Here is a 20,967-nt window from a genome sequence, read left to right as displayed (position 1 = left end):
AGGCAGAGGCTCCCAGCCTTCCCTGCGGCCAATCCGGACGCTGCTCAGAGCAGCGTTAGGATTGGCTGGGAGCACACATCCAGGGCACTCCCAGGCACACTGGGAGCCTGTGCCTGCTCTCTTCAGCCCGGCACTGTGTTGTGTTGTACTGCGCATGTGTGTTTGGCCGGCCCAGATGGTCGGCAAACACACATGCGCACCAACAGGAGTTCACAGTGCACTCCCCTCATCTGGGTCACCCCACAATGCCCCACCCCTCTCACAACGAAAAGGATAATAAACATAGTTTATTATCCTTTTGTTAAGGATATTAAACATGGTTTATTATCCCTTCGTTGTGAAAGATTTGCAGCTTCTGATGCTGGTGGGGGGCGACGCTCCTCCGCCCTAACGGAGGAGTCACTGCTGTAAATACCTAGTGTGGAGGGCCATTACTGTGGTATTCAAGGATGTGTCAATTTATGCTCTTCAGAACAGTTAAGGTACTCCTCACGTCGTGTTTCATCAATATCAGAGGAACTCATCAGTGTAACCAGACAGGGGATTACTTTCAATGGACTGCTCTTCCTGTCAGTCTCAACCACTTCCTCAGTATACCCAATCACTGCCATTGATAGAAGTATAAAACTTTCTGGGCGATACTGGCCCCTGATGTTAATGGTGCTTGGCCTTCTGTGTTTTTTTCCCAGGTTTTGCTAATCTGTTTTTTTAGAAACGTTATGTGGTGTTCATTGTATACGTTTCCTATGTGTATAAATCACTGCACGTGCCATACCACAGGTGCTACTTTGTAATGGGCATTGGAAGATGGACTTTAATGTTTTAGCTTTCATGAATTGGGTAAGGGATAATGCCAGAATATCGTTGCCTAAATATTGCATAATAAAAATATTCTGATCTAAATATCGTTGGCAAAACTATCGACTGACTGGAGTTAATAATAAACAATTTACACTCAATGGAGCAATGGTTAGTGAATTACATTTAGGCCACTATGTTTTTGACAGACAATATATTGACAACAATATTCTGCCATACATACCTGGGTGGTTATACCGAACCTTGTCTTCACTGTCAATTCTAAGTAATGGGATAAAACCGTTCCCATCAGTTCTTGGAGGATAAGCACTTTTGACAAAGTCTCCCAAATCAAAATGTGTACTCCTGTCCATCAACATATAGGCAGAGCCAAAGCCCCTCTAATATTCCTAAAAGTTATTTTGATGTTGATTACATAAGGTCTAGTGACAGCGTTGTGGAGTCAGATTTAAAAATCAGGATGAATGGGTGTGTAGGGGAAGGACTGTGGAGAAATTATAGAACTTAGATAAGAACTTCTGCCATTTTTGATACCAGTTCACAACGGTCAATTACCATCTAACAGAATTCATTAAAAAAGTAAATGTCTTGGTTTTCTTCCTAACTGCTTTACATTCAAAGCTGATTCTACTCCTAAGAGATAACAGCAACTTACAATAAATCTACAATATATTTACTGACGTCAAGGGAGGAAGGTGGGACTCTGTCTCTGATGCTATCTGAATCTATTGCAGAGCAAAACAGAACGACTCACTGCCTGACCTACTGTTAAGCATGTACGTGTGGCCAATACATAAACACTAATGTCCCACTTCGACAATCACAGCTGTCCGATGTACTTGTATGCTGCATTTGACCTTCTCACAGATTGCACAGATTGGGACCAGGTTGAGGTATGTCTTGCTAAAGGTAACTAGCTGCAAATTGAAAAAATTATATCAAAGAGTGGCAAAGAGATTAAATTAAAAAACAAAATGCACCTTGTCTCTGCCCTCGGATACTGCAGCATGCTGAGCTTCCAGCTCCTTGGAAAGCTCATACGCATTCTCTAGGTCATATCCCTGCTTAACATGTTTCGTGGACCAGACTGCTTTTTCAGTCAAGATTTAAACACAGTGCTTTTAGGGGTGGGGGCTAGATGGAAGAGAACCTGTCAGTAGCTTCGGTTTAAGCTCTGCCTGAAACTTCTCCTTCTTCGGGATGCAGTAGAGCTATCTGATGGTGAGCCCCAAACTGGAATGGTCCTTCATGAGAAGAGACTGCAACCTCTGGAACACACGGGCTGAACAGCTCATTACGAAGGTGGGCTGAGCCACAGGTGGGCAGATGTGCCAAGGTGTCCTGAGTCCCATGCCACGTTGTCAAAGTGTGGCGATGCTAGACTTGAATAGTAGTCACAGGGATCACCTCACTAGACGCCTGTGTAGCAGTAAGTGGATGACAAATGTTGGGTACCACTATAAGGCTACTAACCCAGAGTGTCAAAAATGGTACCAAGGACACCAGCTTCAGGTATCCAGAGTGGGCCCAGCAGTGGCCCTTTCACAGAGTCAGGTTACAAGCCAGTCTCCCAGCTAGGGAGCTGGGGTATCCTCGACTATTTGGTGGGACCATTGGTGGACCATAGAAGGGTTAGACTCTCATCCCAGCTCCCAAGATAATGTCAATACTTCTCTGCTTGACTATTTGCAGCTTGTGAAGAGGCTAAGAGATTCCTTGGGCAGTAACAGGAGAGGGTAGAGGTCCCTAGATCTTTTGAGAGATGACAAGCTGGACATTGTGCCTTGCAAACATTCTAGGATGTGTTAAATGGGAACACTACAAAAAACGTTTTGTTGCAATCACAGACATGTGTTTTCACACAAGAAATAATGAGCACAACTTTTAGCACCCATCTATGAAACCTGAGTTTGCAAAGCCAAGTATGCAAAGCAAATCACAGCAGTTTGGGGGTGCATCCTATTTTTGGGCTGCCACTGCGTGCAGAAACAGTAAACAATGAAAGACATGCATGTGTTGCATTACAGGAACATCTACAGAGGACGTGCATCTTCCCTTTGGAGTTGGTCCATGAAGGCAAGTGAACAGTCTAGAGCCCTTCAAAACCTAACAGTGCTAGGTGCCGTGGTCTAAACTCATCCCCAGCGCTTGCTTCAACCCCTAAACTCCCTTTCAGACCAACTCAATGCGGCTTTCAAATGAGCATCCGTTTGGTTGCACAAGCATGAGGAGGGCAGTATGCAATCTGGCACATATCACTGCTTTACAGAATGCTTAATCAATAACATTCTTCTGAAGTGCGCACGTGAGTAACATAATTTTGTGTACGTGGCTGGCATAAGATAGTGCCACATGCTTATGGGCAAAATGACTTGGCAATAAAAAGTGGAACTATCCGCTGGCAAGAACATGTCCGATTTGTCCCTACCAACATTCAACACAAATAGCAAGTCTGCAAATGACGGATGTTACTCCCACCCAACAGCCCCTGCTAAAAAGAAGTGGAAGTGTACGCATGCCTTTAATACCAAGCTGCCACTGAGACCATGTGCCACGTCTTCACTATTTCGAAAAAGAAGCTGGAGAGCAGCTGTGTTTCACATCATCCATGCAGTAGTAGGACCCCCCCAGGATAAAACGAAATAAAATCCAAGGTTTTACTGCCCTTAGGCACCCGGCTGTGACTGAACCCCTAACAGCATCGCAATATGTAATGTTGTTACCACAAGGCCCTGCACCAGCTGTTCCCAAGCATATGTGGCATGTAATCGAACCCAGCAGCAGTTCTGTGCTTCTGCCCAAATAATCTTTCAGCAAAGCGTCAGGTTGTTGGAATCAGATTCAATGAAGATTGTTTTTTGGTCTGACCCGGAAACAGAGTCAGCAGTGTCACTGACAATAGTAAAGAAACTTGAGGGGGGTCCCCTTCAAAGTACCTGGAGGGGACTCCTCGCCCTTGACCCAGACAAGGGTCTGCCGTCCGTGCACAGTGCACTGTGCTGAGGAGGGGGCCCTGGAGCTCGGGGGCTGCGGGGCCTTTGTTACGCCACTCGTCACGGAGTCATGTAATCAATAATTATAATAAAAAAGCATAAATAGCAAACGCATGCATCCGTACAAACATGCAGGCTGTTTTTATCCACTGGTCGATTCAACTCTCCAATCAAATGTTGCCCTCTTGTACGGTGGCTGACAGCATTTCGTCCGATCACATGTGCACATCCGCCTGAAAAGAAGTGTGTTTCAGTGCAAGGGATAACTGGACGGTCAACACATTCATTTTGAAGCGCATTTTCCTACCATTCTTTTTCCCCTTAAATGGGCTGGTTCTTTTTTTATGTAAACATTTTATAACAAGCCTTCAGTGCAGTGTGTGGCAGCATGTTTAATTTTATTTTTATCTTCTTTCAGTTTTTGTGGAATATGTTTACAAACAAAACGTAACTGGCTATCAGAACGACTTGCCAGGCCAGCCAATATGCTAATAGTTGTTGTATGTTTACTTTTGCTATCCAAGCAAACAGTAGCTTATTTTTTCAAGCACTTCTTAAAAGCATCACAAGGGCACAATCAATGACCGCACAATCAATGACCGCAGAAACTGCTGTTTAAAGTCATTTTATTGTTTTTTCTCTTTTAAAAATTAATCAAAATGTTGCAAAATGCACCAATCAAGACAGTAACATATAATGTGAAAGAATGGCACATCGTTACTTATTTCAAGCTTTAAACAGTACAAGCCAGACAAAGGCCTGGCCAGTAGAGCGCATTTCCCTTACCTGATTAGGACGTGAATCTAAAATAAGGCAACAATGTTTGAATGCCATAGAAGCAGAACTGTGGCTACCGCTTCAACAAAGCGAGCTACATAGGGAAACATTTATTGACAAAGCAACACACATGGATTGCCCTATGCGCAGATCCCTGCTGGAAATTACTCCAGGAGAGTCGCAGCTAGTAGGACTGTAAGTCTGTGGTCTGAAGCCCCTGCCAGAAAAGAAGAAGCTGTTTCTATTTCTTACCGAGCTGTCCTGCAGTGCGTGCAGGAAAGGACTAAATACCATAGCCTCAAAGTCCTATTGTAAAGGCAACTGCACAGTGTAACCACCCACAAACTGCAGTGGTCCTGTATAGGGTGACCAGATTTGAAAAGAAAAAACCGGGACAGGTCAGACATAAAAGTAGGACTAAAGATCTTAGTCTCACATTTATATCTGTCCTGTCCTGTAAATGTGTGTATATGTGCGCGCACACACACACGCGCGCGCGACCAAGCAGCAGTAGACAGGCAGAAACCAATAAATTACTTCTCAATTATTTAAGATTCTAGAGCTGCATATGAAAGGAGATCACGCCTTTCACTTCTGCCTAGAGCTGATTTTGTCCCAAAAACCGGGACATTTATTTAAAATTAACATAGAGTTCAGAGGTTGGCCTGACATTTGCCCCAAAAACCGGGACATTTATTTAAAATTAACATAACCTTCACAGGTTGACCTAACCTTTGCCCCCAAAAACCGTGACATTTATTGAAAATGAACAAAAGCGTCGACACTGGGACAGTCCTCTGAAAACCGGGACTGTCTGGGCAAATCCGGGACGTCTGATCACCATAGTCCTGTATCGATCACATATATGAGCACTGGCGACAGACTGCTACCGCTGTCTGCAGTCAGACACTAAACATGTTTCCACACCCCAGAACAAGCATTTGCAATGCAACGGGTCTCGCGTTTGCTCGTGTTAGAGCTGATAGCGTTGTAAACTCCTAACCCGACTTTTCACTGGTAATGAAACCTATCGGCAAAAGTGCATTTATGTACCTAACCCGAAAAAGTGCAATTAACTGTGTAACAGGGCCGAATTATGTAAAGCGCTCGACTTCTGCCAAGCGAGATCGCGCTGGGAAAATAGAGAAAAAGTAGTCCACGAGCCGGACAGAAAACAGCGAGCTTCGCATGTTTTCTGTACTTGGTCGATGCGCTCGAGGAGGGCTATCCACCGAAAAAAGGCATGACATGTGCATGCCTTCCACTAATGAAATCAAGCAGATTCTAACAGGCAAGCCCACAAGCCAATGACAGACACTGATGTGACATGGACAGAGCTCCGAGCCCTTTTTAATTACTAAAGCGTCTCGCTTAGCGAAACGCATGCGCATGCGGAGCAGGCTAGACCCTAAAAAGTGTCGTTTATTGACGTCTTTCCCATAACCATAAACAGCTATCAACAGGAATCATAATTTTATACCTGAGAGGTAATGCAACTAAGAGTTGTAAAAACGGCTACTGTCGTAGATTATTTTATAAGTGTGTGTCAAGAAATGTATATTCGTGTGTAGAATCTCAGAGAAAAGGAAAGGCTGCATTACAAAAGGAAAACATTAGTACCCTCGTGAAAAGTTATCTCCTGATTGAACTGTTATCTGGCTTTCAACGGCTGATTGCAGGTTTCCATGCACTCCTGAATGTATTGCTGGCATGCGTATTTGGTCATAAATGTCAGAGTGTGTTAAGGAACTGCGAAGGGAGGTTGGACTAAGAAATTACATTTAAATAAGAATACACACATTTTGACTATGCATTCACAACAATCTGATTACTTAGTCTGAATTGAGATGGCATTATACTTGCACCCACCTGAAACAAATGTACGCTTTCCTGTCAGGAATACGCTCGAGGGTGAAATATTGTGGCAAAAAAATGCTCCCTAATACACATTTGGTGAGCCACTCCCAAAGTAGCAGACTTCTGGAACGACACTGACTTTAATGAGAGAACTCATTGGACTGACTCTTAAAAAGCACCTCTGGTTCTTCTTGAAAGCCCATTTTACAACAATATACCAACTGGAGCCTTGCAATGTGCCTTGATGATGCAATTAATCTTAATTTAGCCTGAAGTATCCCCTAGTCTGACATAGAGTCATGTAGAAACCATTACTTACCTGTAACAATCTGTTTGGAATATGAAGTGCTATAGAGTCACATGCTTAGCAACGTCATGCCATCTGCAATCGGGATCAGAACATTACAAGTGATCTTTCTTTGTAGAAGTGTTTTTGCTTTAAAGGTGACTTCTAATACCACCTGAGAAACCCAGAATGCACTACGACACAGACACCAGCTCACATTGTAGTTTTCCAGTGTTGGGTTGATGTGGGTAATTAGGGTGATAGGGTGAGATATGAACATGAAGAATTATGACGTCTGTGTTCTGAGGAACATAGTGGGCATATGAAAAGCAGTTTTGATATTTAAAGTTTGTACCATGATGCATGTGAATATACTACAAGCTGCAAACAGACTGTTACAGGAAAGTAATGTTTTCTATTTGTTGCATGTGCTGCTTTAAATAACCAGTTTGAACAGTACCCAGAGCCCTAAAGCAATGTCTTCTGTACAGAAGTGAAATATGCCTGGAACAGGTACTTTTATCAACAGGATTTGGTAAATGTGTGAATAGAAGAACATTTACCAGCACTGCATATGCCTGCCAAAGGAATGTTCCTCAGGGTCACAATTATGGCCACTTTAAATCAAAAGTATTTTAATTATATTATATTAAAATGTAATCTAAAAGTATTTTTTTAAATTTAAGAAGGTTAAGATATTTTGATTAAATAATAAATGGGTTCTATATATATTGATATGCATATAAATACTAAGGAATTTTGAAAGAAATGTATATAGTAAATAATAATTTCATTTTGAAAAACTGACATACAATAATATTGACATATCTCATTTTTGGTTATCTGTGTCAAAAGTTGTGTTCGCCCTGCATGGGCTAACCAATACAATACGACACAGACACCAGCTCACATTGTAGTTTTCCAGTGTTGGGTTGATGTGGGTAATTAGGGTGATAGGGTGAGATATGAACATGAAGAATTATGACGTCTGTGTTCTGAGGAACATAGTGGGCATATGAAAAGCAGTTTTGATATTTAAAGTCTGTACCATGATGCATGTGAATATACTACAAGCTGCAAACAGACTGTTACAGGAAAGTAATGTTTTCTATTTGTTGCATGTGCTGCTTTAAATAACCAGTTTGAACAGTACCCAGAGCCCTAAAGCAATGTCTTCTGTACAGAAGTGAAATATGCCTGGAACAGGTACTTTTATCAACAGGATTTGGTAAATGTGTGAATAGAAGAACATTTACCAGCACTGCATATGCCTGCCAAAGGAATGTTCCTCAGGGTCACAATTATTGCCACTTTAAATCAAAAGTATTTTAATTATATTATATTAAAATGTAATCTAAAAGTATTTTTTTAAATTTAAGAAGGTTAAGATATTTTGATTAAATAATAAATGGGTTCTATATATATTGATATGCATATAAATACTAAGGAATTTTGAAAGAAATGTATATAGTAAATAATAATTTCATTTTGAAAAACTGACATACAATAATATTGACATATCTCATTTTTGGTTATCTGTGTCAAAAGTTGTGTTCGCCCTGCATGGGCTAACCAATACAATACATCAAGGAGTTGAGATCTTAAATTAATCTCAAAATTCTGCAGCACCACCTACTATTTCCATTGGCATTGTACGCCTTTTTTTGCAGGACTAATACCCATATACGGAATCATGCAACAATTAATGTTTCAATCCATCCATTCATAATTCCTCTGCACTGGGCATGGCCATGTTCTTCCTTATTTAATCCCATACATGTCTAAATTCCTCAAATGACAAAAAGACTATATAACTGGAACCAGCACACATCGGGTATTACCAACGTTGATATCGTACATACAGTAACCTATTTAAAATGTTCTTATGTTACAAAATCCATATTCAAAGTTGATGTTAAATTGTATTCCTCTAGCCCAAATGTACTGCTAGCTCCTCATCACTATTGAGTCCCTCAGGAGTCCGGATCTGTAAACGGATGATAAATCTAGACTCCAATATGCATAAAAGCAAAGCACTGTTGCCTCCTCTCTTACTGGGTATTACTCTGTCCAGACAATAAAAACTCAAGAGTCTGCAATTACTGGCATGTACGTCCTGGAAGTGTCTTGCCACAGGGTATGACTGATCTTCCTCGGTGAAGGACCGTTTTAGAATACTCATCGAAATAACTAAATTACTTAATTGTAATTCGGATTATATGCTGTATTGTCTGGTATGTCCATGCAATAAGCAATACGTTGACAGTACAATGCATTCTACTGAAAATCATATTCTAGAACACATGCGAAAAGCGGTAACTGTGGTTGGCCATGTGTAGTGCTGGACCTTTTTTGACTGTAATAACTTTAGAAGGACAGTTTGTGAATAGCAAAAGGCCTTCTTAAGCTCCTCTCCTTTAGTCGTAAGTATTCCCCATTTTCCATTCAATCCCCTCTGACTTTTATTACTAAAACCTCTACTTATGTGTGCGGAGACTCCGCAGTTGGGGTGAATATCTCTGTGCAGAAAAAAGATAAGAGAGGCATAGGCGTAAGTTACGCTCATAAGTTTGTGAATAACATTTTGTAGTATGTTTGTACTACTATTGTAGTACTACAAACATCCGAAAAAATGCAGTTCATGAATAGTCCCCTAAAGTATGCAAAGCCCCTTCAGCTGGAGGAGAATTAGGATTTAGGAAAAAAAGTTGATAACTCAATAGAATGATTAACATGGAAAAATGAGAAGATCTTTGATTAAAAAAAGATGGTGAGCATAATACAACGCTGTCCTTGTGTACCTTCATAAATATTTCTCTGGTCGAAAAAGCCTGGAGTTCACTGGCTCTTCAAAGGGAAATAATAGTAACCAGGAACCCCATTTTCCAAGACAGGTACTGCAGTGATCATGAATGGAGCAACCAAAGGGTGCCACCAGTAACCAAATGAGTTCTATAACAAGGTAACAAAATGGAAGTAGAGAGATATATTACCATTTTAACCCCTTCCATAAAAGCCTTCAAGGAAAAGATTTTGAGAACAGATAGGAATAGCCTGTTTTGGTGATATACTGTAATTGCCACCAGATGTAGAAGAATAGAAGTGTGGGATACACAGGTTTTCTGTAAATGAAGCAGGTAGCCAGTAATAGAGGCTCTATATTGTAAGCTACACAGTAATTCACAAAATGTTTCCATTTAGCTACATATCATCCTCTTATTGTAGGTTTTCTAACTTCCCTAACAATTTCCATACATTCGTGGGGCAGCTACAGGTACTCAAATTCTAACAAATCCGGTGCCTGATCTTTAGATTGAGCAGCATGGGTGTTGGGATGTAACAGCTGCTCTCTATGTCGACTGAGCAAGCCTGGATAGAAGGCCAGTTTCTCATGTGGAAGAAGTGACATCTCTAATTGAAAGTACCACAGAGACAGCGGGTCAATGTTGGTGTGATTAATGTTAGTGTCATGGATGTTCAACACATTTTCATACTATGGGGGTCATTCCAACTTTGGCGGGCGGCGGAGGCCGCCCGCCAAAGTTCCCCCGTAGAAAGACCGCTCCGCGGTGAAAAGACCGCAGGGGTCATTTCGACTTTCCCGCTGGGCCGGCGGGCGACCGCCAAAAGGGTGCCCGCCGGCCCAGCGGGAAAGACCCTGCAACAATGAAGCCGGCTCCGAATGGAGCCGGCGGAGTTGCAGGGGTGCGACGGGTGCAGTTGCACCCGTCGCGATTTTCACTGTCTGCAAAGGAGACAGTGAAAATCTTAATGGGGCCCTGTTAGGGGGCCCCTGCACTGCCCATGCCCCACGACACCCGTTCCCGCCATCCTGGTTCTGGCGGTATAAACCGCCAGAAACAGGCTGGCGGGAAGGGGGTCGGAATCCCCATGGCGGCGCTGCAAGCAGCACCGCAATGGAGGATTCTCTGGGCTAGGGGTAATCCGGCGGGAAGCCGCCGGATCCCCTTTTCTGACCGCGGCTTTACTGCCGTGGTCAGAATAGCCCTGGAAGCACCGCCAGCCTGTTGGCGGTGCTTCCGTTGCCCTCCGCCCTGGCGGTCATAGACCGCCAGGGTTGGAATGAGGGCCTATATGAGGTATTAAAGGAAATGGAGGGGAAAGCATAAGCAAATATCCCTAAAGAATTTATCCACCTGACATTCCAAGAAATCGTGGATGTGGGTACCTGGAAGCAAAGTTTTGGCATTTTGGTTGCCCTTTTGTCACAGGGCATCTAGGCCAACCATCACTACCACTTGGCAAAGGCTTTTTGCCTTTAAGTAACAAACTCCACAAACTGGAGTTCTTGAAAGAAAAAGAAGGGTTCTGACCTGCAGGGGATTTTCTACTTGCATCCCAGAGTCTAAGTTGAATTTCCCTACCTAGGATATCTACGGTTGGTCTTCACATGATTAACAGGGCAGAGCGCCAGGCTCTATGAGCAGGCAGCCCAGTGACGGAGAGGCTGCCAGGCCCAAAGTTTCTGCAGGTAGAAATTATGTCTAACATTGTCTGCATAGAAATAATCACATTGATGCAAACTCATATAGAAGCAATTACATCAGCATATATCCCTGGAAATAGGCAACTACATTGGCATGGCTTTTATACTAACCACATCCCAATGACACTCAGAATAAGAATAGAGTTAAGCTTAGGGTAACGTGCAGGCTTTCGGTTTATAGTTATGAATAGGCTTAGTGTGGTGTTGTCCTAGTGTAAAGTTTAGGGTAGGGTTTAAGGCTAGGTTTATGGTTAGAACTAGGGTTGGTGTGATTGGGGTTAGATTTAGGGTTAGGAGTAAGTTGTGATTTAGAGTTATGCTTACAGTAAAGTTTTGGGTTGAGGAAAATTTGGGATTTGGGTTAAGGCTAGGGCTATAGTACGGCATAAGATTTGGGTGAGAGTGGGTGTAAGTGTTAGGGTGTCAGGTTTTGACACAGTTTAGCGTTAGTCTTATGAGTAGCGATAGGGGTAGCATTAATGTTAGGTCTAGGATTGTCAGTGTTGATGTAGAGTCGATTTAGTGTCAAATTATATTAAGCAGTTACTTGTTAAGTGGCTTCTGTGCAAATGAGGTTAATCAATGTTGTGTATCGAGCCCCATACCGTAAGGCATCCAGCTGTTTGTAGCTACAGGAGGCAAGCACTTAAAATCAAATGCCTAGAACAAGTTGTTCACCAGCTTTAATCATAGTTCATTCCACCACTAATTCCACAAGACTTGAACCACCTGTCACAGGTATTCTTGTCCTGCTATCTAAGGATTCTCTCTGGCAGGTAAGGATTCCACCTGGATGCTCCAATCCAGTCTGATATGTACATTTGTAGTTCATTACGAAGGCTGAAAACCTCAGACAGCATTAGGGAACTAGTGAAGTCTCTAAAGGATGAAATAATACGCTCACGGCAGTTCAAACAAGATACCACTCAAGCAGTAGAATTGTCGATTTGTTTTAGGCATTCCAAGATGTTTTGAGTAGCTTTAGCAAAGATAAAGCAGCATTAATTTAGATGGAAGGTCCCTGTAGATAGAGCTTTGGCAGACCTGTTTCCTTATTACAAGAACGGTTGAAGTCTAGTCAATTGGTTTACTAGAGATCCTGTGTAATTAATTCTTCATTGACAAACATACCCCAAATGCCTTGACTCTAGGAGAAAGACTGATTTCTGCATCATCCGCTTTCCGGACCTTATGTGTGTGACTCACCTATTTAATTTACAGAAATAATTGATCCTGTGACCAGCAGTTTGGTTTTCTTAGCATTTTAAATGTGATCAACTCTTTGATCTCCTCTACAACGTTTGACCACAGAGACTAATCAGATTTAAATTTCATAGTGAACGGGTGCACCAGCTGCATGTAGCTTTAAGTAAAGGTCAATCAATCAATCAATAATTGTAAAGCACAGCTACTCACCCGTGAGGGTCTCAAAGAGGTATGTAGTGATGCAAAATGGACAGCATTTTGTGTACTTCGTAACACGGTACAGGAAACACATCAGCTTTTCTAAGGAACATTGCAATTTTTTTTGGGTTGGTACACCTTTCAATACATAACTGTTCATGCACTAAATAAAAACTTTCATGTGTCTCGGGCTTTTACCTCAGTAACTGCCCCATTCACCTAAGAGCCATTAATATATACTTAAGATGCCCCTCCTTTTCGTGAAATCCGTTTCTTATATTCTAGGTAAGTGAAAATGTCTTCTGATAGGCAACTGTGTTTCCCATGTCCCCTTTATTTTGTGTAACACATTCAGGTGGTGTGGGTGGAAATTTATTTAATACTATGGATGGGCAGAACAAGAGCTCCTAGAACAGGAAACACAGTATTTCAACCCAGAGAGGTCTGAAAGCACCTTAAATGGAATCAGTATCAAACGTTATTGCAAACAATGCTGAACTTGGGTGCACACAGTCGAAGACCACCCAAACAGTTTTAATCCACATCCCAAAAATATAATCTCAAAGAATGCTGTTTGCAGATGGCAATGAAGAAATATGGACTGTCACCTAGAGACCTCCCTCTAAAGGTTGTAATAAAGGGAGATAAAGTCCAGATAGCCCTATTGACATAAAAATATGAGATTGTCAGAGGACAGACACAGCAGTGACTTATTCTGAGATTCCGTTTCATAAGGAGGAGCCACCATCCTCCCAAACTAACACATTGGCAGATAGTTCTCTTGAAATTGCCCTAATATTAGGGGTTATACTGAGGCAGGACTTGTAGGGGTAGTCTGAAGCCTAGCTAAATAAATAAAGCTTAGACTGTTGAGTGTTCCTGTCAGAAGAGTGAAAATGCTAGCAAGGCACACAGCCAATATAAGAGTCTGACACTCATGCTGCAGCTAATTTAGATGAACAGTGAGTGGCGGTTCCTCTGTAAGAGCGGAGGAGCAACCCCCCCCCCACATTGATGTGCAGAAAGAGTAAAAAATAAAATGGTAATAAAATAATTTAAGTACCATTTTATTTTTTATGCTTTCTGCCAGCAATGGAGTGCGAGGGCAGGGTAGGGCTAGTGCGTCACTGCTACCAATGATTGGCAGTAGTGAGGAGTGGCTACTTCAGTTTGAAGTGTGCATGTTGGTTTGGCTACTACTTTGCCACGGCCAAACCAACAAGCGCAATTCAAACCTCTCCAACCCGGCTGTCTTAGACAACTGGGTTGGAGAACAGAGACAGGCCTACAGGGCCTTTTGGAGCATGGAGCCAGCCTGCTCCAGCCAACCAAGATGCTTTTTTTCATGCTGCGTAGCAGTATGAAAAAAGCGTCTTGATTGGATGAGGGAGCTGGCTGTGGGCTTCGCGCTCGGAAGTGCTGCGGAACGAGGTCATGCTGCAGAACATCGAGTAAGGTATGTGATTTCTTAAAATATTTATATTAGTGCATATGTGTAGTTATATTAGTGTGTTATGTGTAGTTATAGTATTGTGTTATATGTAGTTTTGTGTTTGCACCCCTCCAATGTAATTTGCTACCAACCGCCACTGTGAAAATTCCCTCTATACCCTAATCCATTTCAACGGTTTTTCACAACTCCCAACCAATCACGGATTTCTATACATCTGTTGTTACCCTCTTGCTTCAAAAGAATCCATGCAGCCTTGACACCTACTGATGTATGGCAAATGGGGCATATAAAGCTAGCGATTGGGAACTTTCATTGGCTTTCTAGGCACTTGCAGATGTTTAGATGGAGACATTGTGCGAGCAGATAAACTGCTTAATTGTCCAGTACATCAGAGCAAAAGCTGGTAATGGTTGGTCATCTCTACTAAACTGGCCCATGATTGTACTTTTTTAAATCAGTTTTATTGGCAGTACAAGATAGAGCTTAATGCAACGGTATACAACTTTTGGCACCAACATGATTGATGTTGAAGGAGAGTACATGAGCCGTTGGACAACGCAAGCCTCGCAAGGATTTTTTCTCACTTTATGCACAGGTGACAAAGTGTCAATATCGTGGTGTCAGTTAGTCGAAAAGGAATAAATGTAAAATGACAGAAACCTGCAACCAAGAGAGAACTGTCTCAAGATTGTAGAGGGACAGAGAGTTCGCACAACCAATTATGTTGATGTGTTCTCAATGGTATATAACTAAGCTGGGTCCCCAACGTCAAGTGTCAGGTGCAGCCTGTGGTGTCATGTAATTTCTTGTCTGTTTTTCGATGTGTCTGTATTCCTTATCTTATGGGGTAGGCCCTTTATTACTGAAATATTTTGAAGTTCAAATGTCAAAGACTAGGTGGGCTGGAGATAGGCGTATAATGTGGAAGTTTTTGATACGTTCTTGAATTCTGAAGGGTTATTGTAACTACTTCCTGATGCTTTATATTTTAGCCCTGAAGCCAAGTCATTCAGTGAAGGCTGGACACATCGTTTCAAGTGGCAAGTGTTTGAGAAGTGATATATTTTACCTCTTTAGTGCAGGCGTCGGCCACTGGCCAAAGCCCGCACTACCTCCCTGGTGCGGGTCACAACCAGTGGCCGACACCATGGAGGGAGTTGCAAAATCCTCTGATTCATTGCACCAAAGGATTTCCTTTCATTTAATTCCCCATCAGGAGAGACAGAAGTGCTTCCGTGTCTCCCCCCGCCTCAGCCTAGAGGCGCGCTGATATCACACTTGTTTTCCCCACTGAAGCAGGAAGCAGCAGATAAGGCCGCTTCCTAATCCGGTGGGGAAAACGGGCCCAAACGGGCATTCCCACTGTTCAGGAAGGCCTTGTTTGAAAGGGGGCCTTCCTGAAACGGTTTCTTTGCCCTATAGATCGATATATAGATATATATATATATATATATATCTATATAGTTAGGTATATATATATATATTTATCTATATAGAGAGAGATCACTTTCGTCAACGCGTGTGTGGTTTCCCTGGGGGCTGCAATCGGCCCCCAGGAAAACCACACCCACATATAAAAGTGATATCTCTTTACACCCACACACACACACACATATATATATATATATATGTATATATATATATAGATAGATATAGATATATAGATGTAAAAACAATGTGGTTGATAGAATCTTTGGGCGGTGCACTCCACTGCCGGGACAAGGTGACGGAGGAGACAACTCTTGTAAATATTATTTTTCAAAGAATTCACCGCACTCCAGGAAGTCCCATAATAACATGTGGTTATTTAAAAAATAAAGCAACAATCAACAAAGCTTTTCAACTCACAAGGACCGTGAACAAGACTCCTTGTGAGTTGAAACGCATTGGTGATTGTTGCTTTATTTTTTAAATAAACACATGTTGTTTTGGGACTTCATGGAGGGCGGTGAATTCTTTGAAAAATAATATATATATATATATATATATATATATATATATATATATATATATATATATAAATATATTCACCACCAGTTCTTTTGCAGTTGCAGCATGCATCTTCAAAGCAATAAACTTACTTCAACTGACGCGTTTCAACTGTACTTTTTAAGCAGCAATAAAAAACTCAAGTAATGTTTCTGCTACAAAAGGACCTTACTTTTGTCTAGTGGCAGTTTTGATGATATAAAGTAGTGCAGAAGATTTATATGCCTACAGCAAAGATCATATCTGTATTTTATGTAAATGGCTGAGTGGATTAGTAAAGCCAGCCATTACCTGCGCTATAATACAAATGAAATGTATGTGCGAGGGGAGCTGTGGAGAGATGAAGGGCACTTTTGCCTGGTGGTATTGAGGGAATCCGAGGAGGAGGCCATGGGAGTTGGAGCACCAATAATGATTGTTGGACTGGCGCAAGAGGCGCTAAAGACTGTGACGATTAGTATGTGACAAGGTGAAGTAATAGTGTGTCTTTTTTGTTTTTTTCAGTGTCCTGAGAGAACATGCTGATTGAGGGAAGAAGCAAAGTTAAGGTGACTAACCTTTACTGTTGCAAGCATCACACGCACACCCACCAGCAATTTTGTGACTGTCTACGTAGGCTAGTGTTTTAGAGCAACAGATTAGCCAGTAGCAGAGATGGCGTCTTGTTGGATGACTGCTGCTCAAGCCCTAACTCGGGTTATAGAGGACAGCTCTGACATAGGATCAGAGACTGAGACAGCAGATACTGAGACAACATCTGAGGGATAGGACAATGGCACAGACTCTGGGAGTGATTTTTCCGACAACTCCTTCCAGTAATTCTGAGGGAGGTGAGATGATGACAGTCCTATTGTCCCTTTGCAAGCACAGCCTATGCTATCCCAACCCAGATAGCAGGTGCATGTGACGACAAGAACAGAGAGAGTGCTCTCTTGGGAGCTCCCCAATTTAGTTCAGTCCCAAATTCCACTGTTCAAATGGCATTGTGGCGACATCAAAATGATCTATCACAAAACAACCTGGTTTTGTAAGGAAGGCACCTGTGTTTTTGGTCCCGGGCTCGATGGCCATATAGGGAAACCTACCAAACACAGACATTTATGGAAACTAGACACGTGGGGGAGTCCACAAAGGTGTGGCTTGTGTGGATTCCCCAAAGTTTTCCTACCCAGAATATCCTGCAAAGGTGAAAAGTTGAATAAAAACTCTATTATTTCTTGCATTGCTGTCAGAAAAACTACACGAATATGCTGGGATCCACAAAATTCCTAACAGCCAGTGTTTCCCCACCTGTCCTGATTAAAAATGCTACTCCACTTTAGTGCCTGTACCTAGTGCCTGTGTCAGGAAGGGATCACCCCAGGGTCAACAGTTTCCCTCATGTAAGGACTAGCATTGACCGTTGTGGGATCCATTCCTTATACGGGCACTAGGCCTACCCCCACAAGTAAGGTACCATTTTTATCAGGATGCTTGGGGAATGCTGGGTGGAAGGAAATTTGTGGCTCCTCTCAGATTCCAGAACTTTCTATCACTGAAATGTGAGGAAAAAGTGTTTTTTGCCAAACTGTGAGGTTTGCAAAGGAGTCCAGGTAACAGAATCTGATGAGAGCGCCACAAGTTACCCCATCCTGGGTTCCCCAAGGTGTCTAGCTTTGAAAAATGCACTTTTGGTAGGTTTTTCTAGGTACCGGCTGAGCTAGAGACCAAAATCCACAGCTCAGCACTTTAAAAAAACCACGTCGGTTTTCAATGTAAAAATTTGATGTCTCCATGTTGCGTTTTGGGGCATTTCCTGTGCAGGCACTAGGCCTACCAACAAAAGTGAGGTACCATTTGTATTGGGAAACTTGGGGGAATGCTGGGTGGAAGGAAATTTGTGGCTCCTTTCAGATTCCAGAACTTTCTATCACCGAAATGTGAGGAAAGTGGGTTTTTTTGCCAAATTGTGAGGTTTGCAAAGGATTCTGGGTAACAGAACCTGGTGAGAGTGCCACAAGTTACCCCATTCTGGGTTCTCCTAGGGGTCTAATTTTGAAAAATGCATAGGTTTGGTAGTTTTCCCTAGGTGCCGGCTGAGCTAGAGGCCAAAATCCACAGCTAGGCACTTTTTAAAAAACACGCCAGATTTCAATGTAAAAATGCGATGTGTCCATGTCGCATTTCCCGTTGCGGGCACTAGGCCTACCCACACAAGTTAAGTACCATTTTTATCGGGAGACTTGGGGGAACAGAGAATAGAAGAACAAGTGTTATTGCCCCTTGTCTTTCTGTACGTTTTTTCCTTCCAAATGTAAGACAGTGTGTAAAAAACAAGTCTATTTGAGAAATGCCCTGTAATTCACACACTAGTATTGGACCACGGCATTCAGAGATGTGCAAATAACCACTGCTTCTCAATGCCTTATCTTGTGCCCATTTTGGAAATAGAAAGGTTTCCTGGATTCCTATTTTTCACTCTATATTTCACCAAATGAATTACTGTATATCCAGTATACAATGAAAACCCCTTGCATGGTGCAGCTTATTTATAGGCTCTGGGTACCAAGGGTTCTTGATGAACCTACAAGCCCTATATATCCACGCAACCAGAAGAGTCCAGCAGCTGTAATGGTATATTGCTTTGAAAAATTTGCCATAGCTGATTGATAAATATTGATGGGGAGATTACTGTTTAGGATTAATAGTGAACAAGTGTGATTTCCCCATGGCATTCAGTAGAAGGGTTGTAGTACTGAATATCAAGACCATTAATATTGCAGTACAAGACTATTGTGGACAAAATATCGTGGTGGTTAGTAGATGTTTGTGTGTGCTGCATGACTGGTTCCTTTCATTCTGCATGAGAGTTAACTATGTCACTCCGACACTTGCTCATGTCCTGTGAAGGACTGAAACCACCGGCCACACAAGTTCATTGGAAGGAGTGACATAGGCAGCTTTAGTTTCACCACTGTCCGTGTATTTTCCGAACTCTTAGCCTTATTGGAACTGAGACCATCCTAAATCTCTATTGTCTCATCTTTCTGAGAAAGCCAGTGCATGGTTGTACATGTGAGGTCCTCATAATATAACACAGTGAAATTTAACACCCCTATGGTGTTTAAAAGGACCCAAAGTAACTAAGATTGGCAAAGCCAACAAATTTCACCTTTTGGACCTATTGGCTTTGTCACTGCTAATTTCTGATTATGTGCAGCACCACCAAAATAATGCAGAGGATGGGTAAAAATACATGAGAGAAAGAGCAATACAATGCGCAAAGACGACAAGTGGGGTTTGCATGGGGGAGACAGAAACATTTTAAGGCATGGGCAAAGTGGGCTCTGGCCCAAGCCCCTAGCCACGTCTGTTCTGCAAAGAGATTTGACCATGATGACCTTCAAAAATTCTGAAACAGATTGTTGTAAATAGAGTTTTCCTTTAATTTATTTTTAATGTGACTAATGTGTGAGTGTTTATTACAGACATTTTGTAGACAACTGTTTATCTTTCATGCAATACCTATAAAAAAGTTTAGTTTAGGTCAAAACAGGAGAAAAGGGAGGGTGTCACAGAGATTATTTGTAGCAATATTAGTGACAGGGGTGGCTCCTCCGCAATGGCGGAGCAGTGTTGTCCCACTGGCTAAGAGCCAGCAGCAGAAAAATAAAACGATACTTGAATATTGTTTTATTGTTCTGCTGCTGGCTCAGCCAGCATGTGAAGGGAGGGGCGGGGCTGGGCCAAGGGAGGTTGGAGGGGTGATGAGGAATTAAGTGCATTAAGTGCGCATGTGTGTTTGGATGGCTTAAGATGCACGTCTAAACACACATGCTCAATTAGGTCTCTCCAGCTCGGCTGTGTACACAGCCAGACTGGAGAAACTGCACAGGCCCCAGGGTTGTGTCTAAGTGGCAGTCCAAACTGCCTAGACCAATTCCTGATGCTGCTTTCATGCTAGCTTGAGCATGAGAGCAGTGCCAGGATTGCTGGTACGCCTGTTCTGGTGTTCCAGGGAATGCTGGGACACCAGAACAGGAAAGGAGGACTAGTTAGGCGGCAGAAGAGAACAGCTGAAGCGACGAACAGTAAGTCTTTTTTTTTTATTTATTCCCCATCCCATGGTCCCTCCACCCCTCCCCTTGATATTTGCGTAGCCACCACTGATTAGTGAGCTGCTGCTGTATTTCAATGTTGAAAACACACATAACTATCCTTGACTATTACATGTAAACACATTCAGAGTTTGGACGAGAGTGCCTGTGCATGTCAGTGACCTAACTAAAGATGGCAAACTGGATCATGAATTCAGAGGTGTTCTGAACGGGCGGCCACCAAATAGGTTTCACCCAGGGCCCCCAAAATCCTTAAGATGTTCTTGGGGGAAGAAGTCCCAACTGTAGATGTTCAATAGAAGGCACATGCCATTGACAAACTATAATATATGTTCTTTTGTTCTGCGTCTTTTACCGGTCATCCCTATTTCTTGACTGGTTCCATCGTCTCAAGCCTGCAGATGGCCTACCACTGTTATGGCTTATCTAATTTTGCCTGCGACTCAATTTGTCTTTTGCCTTCTTCTGAGCATAGGGAAAGTTGCTCCCGCCTTGTTGCTGGGGCAGACAGAAGTGCGAGGCAGAAAGCTGGACTTGGCCGGAGATCCACCACGTCTTTTTAGGGAAAGATGCTGACGTGGAGATATGTGAGACTCCGCAGACGTTTATCTCCCTCTCCTCCGAAAAGCAGGAAGTGTTTGGCCGTTGGAACAAATCTTACAAGGTTAACAATGAGCCTGAAGGGATGCGCAGACACAACAGAGGCGCCGGAGCTCTCAGCACGCTCATGCAGTGCTCACAAGAAAGAAGAATTTTGATGTACGAGAAGTGAAATCGTGAGGAGA

At 42.5% G+C, this 20,967-nt stretch overlaps 1 protein-coding gene across 2 annotated transcripts in view; it reads right to left on the bottom strand.

Annotated features, from left to right (window-relative positions):
- Positions 1-20,967, bottom strand: part of DSE (dermatan sulfate epimerase) — a 277,759-nt gene that overhangs the window by 186,975 nt on the left and 69,817 nt on the right. The gene's annotated exons all lie outside the window — the stretch shown is intronic.

This window comes from Pleurodeles waltl, chromosome 5 (assembly GCF_031143425.1).
Source record: "Pleurodeles waltl isolate 20211129_DDA chromosome 5, aPleWal1.hap1.20221129, whole genome shotgun sequence".
NCBI lineage: Eukaryota > Metazoa > Chordata > Amphibia > Caudata > Salamandridae > Pleurodeles > Pleurodeles waltl.
Note: the sequence above shows the minus strand (reverse complement) of the source record. Positions and strands in the feature narration are given on the sequence as shown.